This window comes from Schistocerca gregaria, unplaced genomic scaffold (genome assembly GCF_023897955.1).
Source record: "Schistocerca gregaria isolate iqSchGreg1 unplaced genomic scaffold, iqSchGreg1.2 ptg000310l, whole genome shotgun sequence".
NCBI classification, from domain to species: domain Eukaryota; kingdom Metazoa; phylum Arthropoda; class Insecta; order Orthoptera; family Acrididae; genus Schistocerca; species Schistocerca gregaria.
The window spans coordinates 507,501-512,500 of NW_026061790.1; the positions used below are offsets into that span (position 1 = coordinate 507,501).

Below are 5,000 nucleotides of genomic sequence, written 5' to 3' on the forward strand. Positions count from 1 at the left end.
ATCCTTGTTAGTTTCTTTTCCTCCGCTTAGTAATATGCTTAAATTCAGCGGGTAGTCTCGCCTGCTCTGAGGTCGTTGTACGAGGTGTCGCACGCCACACCGCCAGCCGGCTGTGCACGCTACCGAGAAAGTACCGGTATGCGAACCGCCAGGCGACGGGCGCGCATCGCACGTTTAAGGAGACGCGGCCGGCCACACAGGCGACCACGACACTCCCACGTCTCCGAAGCGGGACAAACGCCGCGCGCTTCAGTATACGTAGCCGACCCTCAGCCAGACGTGGCCCGGGAACGGAATCCATGGACCGCAATGTGCGTTCGAAACGTCGATGTTCATGTGTCCTGCAGTTCACATGTCGACGCGCAATTTGCTGCGTTCTTCATCGACCCACGAGCCGAGTGATCCACCGTCCTGGGTGATCTTTTCCTTTTCAGTCTCCCACTGTCTCTTTCAAGACAGTAGCATTTGCGGGACTGAGGCGTCTGACGGCCCCTGTTCCACTATTTTTTTTGTGTCCAACGGCCTCACAGCCGATGGGCGTCGTACGGCTCCACACCGGAGCGGACAGGCACTCGGGCGAACGTCATTCAAAACCGGCGCCAGGCGCCAGGTACCGCAGGCCAGCCGCTCCAGAGCTTCAGCGCTCGTACCACACAACAACAACACTTCCGCTAGTTTTGAGAGGCACGCGTGGTTCCGCACGCGGCGCACGGCCACTGCCGTACAGGTAGCGTGTTGCGCGACACGACACGCACATCGAAAGACATGCAGTCTAGTCGGTAATGATCCTTCCGCAGGTTCACCTACGGAAACCTTGTTACGACTTTTACTTCCTCTAAATGATCAAGTTTGGTCATCTTTCCGGTAGCATCGGCAACGACAGAGTCGATGCCGCGTACCAGTCCGAAGACCTCACTAAATCATTCAATCGGTAGTAGCGACGGGCGGTGTGTACAAAGGGCAGGGACGTAATCAACGCGAGCTTATGACTCGCGCTTACTGGGAATTCCTCGTTCATGGGGAACAATTGCAAGCCCCAATCCCTAGCACGAAGGAGGTTCAGCGGGTTACCCCGACCTTTCGGCCTAGGAAGACACGCTGATTCCTTCAGTGTAGCGCGCGTGCGGCCCAGAACATCTAAGGGCATCACAGACCTGTTATTGCTCAATCTCGTGCGGCTAGAAGCCGCCTGTCCCTCTAAGAAGAAAAGTAATCGCTGACAGCACGAAGGATGTCACGCGACTAGTTAGCAGGCTAGAGTCTCGTTCGTTATCGGAATTAACCAGACAAATCGCTCCACCAACTAAGAACGGCCATGCACCACCACCCACCGAATCAAGAAAGAGCTATCAATCTGTCAATCCTTCCGGTGTCCGGGCCTGGTGAGGTTTCCCGTGTTGAGTCAAATTAAGCCGCAGGCTCCACTCCTGGTGGTGCCCTTCCGTCAATTCCTTTAAGTTTCAGCTTTGCAACCATACTTCCCCCGGAACCCAAAAGCTTTGGTTTCCCGGAGGCTGCCCGCCGAGTCATCGGAGGAACTGCGGCGGATCGCTGGCTGGCATCGTTTATGGTTAGAACTAGGGCGGTATCTGATCGCCTTCGAACCTCTAACTTTCGTTCTTGATTAATGAAAACATACTTGGCAAATGCTTTCGCTTCTGTTCGTCTTGCGACGATCCAAGAATTTCACCTCTAACGTCGCAATACGAATGCCCCCGCCTGTCCCTATTAATCATTACCTCGGGTTCCGAAAACCAACAAAATAGAACCGAGGTCCTATTCCATTATTCCATGCACACAGTATTCAGGCGGGCTTGCCTGCTTTAAGCACTCTAATTTGTTCAAAGTAAACGTGCCGGCCCACCGAGACACTCAACAAAGAGCACCCTGGTAGGATTTAAACGGGGTCCGCCTCGGGACGCGAAAGCACCCCTTCGGCTCGCCCCACCGGCAGGACGTCCCACGATACATGCCAGTTAAACACCGACGGGCGGTGAACCAACAGCGTGGGACACAAATCCAACTACGAGCTTTTTAACCGCAACAACTTTAATATACGCTATTGGAGCTGGAATTACCGCGGCTGCTGGCACCAGACTTGCCCTCCAATAGATACTCGTTAAAGGATTTAAAGTGTACTCATTCCGATTACGGGGCCTCGGATGAGTCCCGTATCGTTATTTTTCGTCACTACCTCCCCGTGCCGGGAGTGGGTAATTTGCGCGCCTGCTGCCTTCCTTGGATGTGGTAGCCGTTTCTCAGGCTCCCTCTCCGGAATCGAACCCTGATTCCCCGTTACCCGTTACAACCATGGTAGGCGCAGAACCTACCATCGACAGTTGATAAGGCAGACATTTGAAAGATGCGTCGCCGGTACGAGGACCGTGCGATCAGCCCAAAGTTATTCAGAGTCACCAAGGCAAACGGACCAGACAAGCCAATCCGATTGGTTTTGATCTAATAAAAGCGTCCCTTCCATCTCTGGTCGGGACTCTGTTTGCATGTATTAGCTCTAGAATTACCACAGTTATCCAAGTAACGTGGGTACGATCTAAGGAACCATAACTGATTTAATGAGCCATTCGCGGTTTCACCTTAATGCGGCTTGTACTGAGACATGCATGGCTTAATCTTTGAGACAAGCATATGACTACTGGCAGGATCAACCAGGGAGCTGCGTCAACTAGAGCTGAGCAGCCGGCCGCCCGGGAGTGTGTCCCGGGGGCCCGCGCGAACACGCAAGCGTCCGCTCAATTATTCTGCAAACAGGAGGAGGCCGAGCTCCCCTGCACGATACACCTCGAAACCCTCTCAGGTCCCGGCGGCGCGCAGCGCCGTCCTAGGTACTTGGTCGGTTTCGAGAGAGGCGCAATCGCCCGGAGTTAGGCGAGTAGACGGTTTTAGTGCGAACACCCTTGCTCCCAACTGAGCTTGCCGCTGCCGACAGAGGCCCGGGAGCGTGCTGTCGTGGCATTGCCGGCGGGAGACAACACGCGCCACCTATGGTGACCGGCAGCTCCAACGCCAGCGCCACACAAGGGCAAAGCCCCACTTGGGTGCAGAAGCGAACTCTCCCAGCACAGCGCACGCGCCAACACGTCCGCACAACTGCGATACAAACCACCTGCGAGAACCGCTGGGGCGACCGAGCAGCAGACGGCGTCGCGGCGCCGAGTGCCAGGCGGCGGCGCATCCTCAACGCACACAGTCCTCAATCAGACCAGCACACTGCAGATGTCCACCGCGCTTCGCACCGGGCTCGGCTGAACCAACTTTGGCCGCCAGGCGCCGCGTGCAGGGTGCGCCGCAGCGTAGCTGCACCGCCTGCCGGGCCCGTCGGCTGGCGCTCCTGCCACTCGGCGCCCCCCACCAGCCGCCTGTTGCGCGTGCGCCCACGCAGCGCGCGGCCAACACGCCGGGCGGCCCCCCTTCACCGGCCGGGAACAGTCCCACCAAGCCACCGCCGCGTATCGCTTCATACCCACATGGACCTAGTCACGTGTGTGGATGTGGCGGGTACCGCTGAAACAACCGGTTAATAGCTGTACCGATCGTCGCCATCACAGATTCACCTCCAGCGTGAACAACCGCTCAACAACGGATTTCCAGTTCATTTGCGTATCTTGGGCAGTAAACGTAGATGTCCACCTACATTTGCGAATTCAACAATTCTTGCATGCCAGGATGTCATGTGTCACGACACGCTACATCAGACCACATACACACTGCGACATGTGCAGAAGAGAACACGTGGAAGGTGGCCCGCGCACGTATGCGATGTCCCTTCCGCGATCCACTGTCAACCGGCATCTGCGGCATGTCCCAGATATGGAACGCGGTCCACCAGGGTAGCACTTTGTGTGAGGCAATACGACAAAGTCGGAATACACGCGTCACTACATCAGACGGCTCACGCTGACCTGACCTGACCTGACCTGACCTGACCTGACTCACCGCACCACCACCCCCAGCGACCCAGGGTGACATACAATGCGTTCGTACGTTCCTCCCACACGCCTCTACGGCGTACCACAGTGCAACCTAGCTGTTATTGGGAGACGAGACAAGTAGCATCGAGCACAACATATGGAAATTGAGATTCGACACCGTTGGGCACAGCCAGCGTACGGTCACACGTATCACACTACTTCACTCTGTACGTAACGACCGATGATCGGTACAGCGTGTGGGTTACGCGTACGACATCAGCGGACAATGGACACAGACCATACCACGACGTACACTGAGGGCGTCGACATCTGAATGCAACTGAACAGCTGCGAGGCTCATTTAACACTCAAACGCCAGACCGACCAGCTTGAGAGGACAGAGACACAAAGAGGGGGACAGAGGGGGGGGGGGGGGGGCGGCGATATAGTCCTATTGCAGTACAATTGACAGTGGATAGCGGGAATATGTGGAAAGTAAGCAACACTCGCAAGACATCTACATGAGGATAACAACGACACCAGAGATTCCGAGCAGTGAACTATGTTAGGCAAAGGGACAACGTGGGTTAGGTTAAGGGACAACGTGGGTTAGGTTAAGGGACAACGTGGGTTAGGTTAAGGGACAACGTGGGTTAGGTTAAGGGACAACGTGGGTTAGGTTAAGGGACAACGTGGGTTAGGTTAAGGGACAACGTGGGTTAGGTTAAGGGACAACGTGGGTTAGGTTAAGGGACAACGTGGGTTAGGTTAAGGGACAACGTGGGTTAGGTTAAGGGACAACGTGGGTTAGGTTAAGGGACAACGTGGGTTAGGTTAAGGGACAAATTGAGTTAGGTTAAGGGACAACGTGGGTTAGGTTAAGGGACAAATTGAGTTAGGTTAAGGGACAAATTGAGTTAGGTTAAGGGACAAATTGAGTTAGGTTAAGGGACAACGTGGGTTAGGTTAAGGGACAAATTGAGTTAGGTTAAGGGACAAATTGAGTTAGGTTAAGGGACAAATTGAGTTAGGTTAAGGGACAAATTGAGTTAGGTTAAGGGACAAATTGAG

The 5,000-nt window shown here is 54.9% G+C and overlaps 3 non-coding genes across 3 annotated transcripts in view; all 3 read right to left on the minus strand.

The window, feature by feature from the left end:
• The window catches only part of LOC126305426 (large subunit ribosomal RNA), a 4,221-nt gene extending 4,146 nt beyond the window's left edge, over positions 1-75 (minus strand). Inside the window, exon 1 of the ribosomal RNA XR_007553483.1 lies at positions 1-75. This exon is cut by the window's left edge and continues 4,146 nt beyond it. This is a non-coding gene — a ribosomal RNA (large subunit ribosomal RNA).
• A 188-nt stretch (positions 76-263) lies between these two features.
• On the minus strand, positions 264-418 carry LOC126305460 (5.8S ribosomal RNA). The gene has a single exon (XR_007553511.1). It is a non-coding gene; the product is annotated as a 5.8S ribosomal RNA (ribosomal RNA).
• Positions 419-780: 362 nt separating this feature from the next.
• On the minus strand, positions 781-2,673 carry LOC126305316 (small subunit ribosomal RNA). The gene has a single exon (XR_007553383.1). It is a non-coding gene; the product is annotated as a small subunit ribosomal RNA (ribosomal RNA).
• Positions 2,674-5,000: the final 2,327 nt, after the last annotated feature.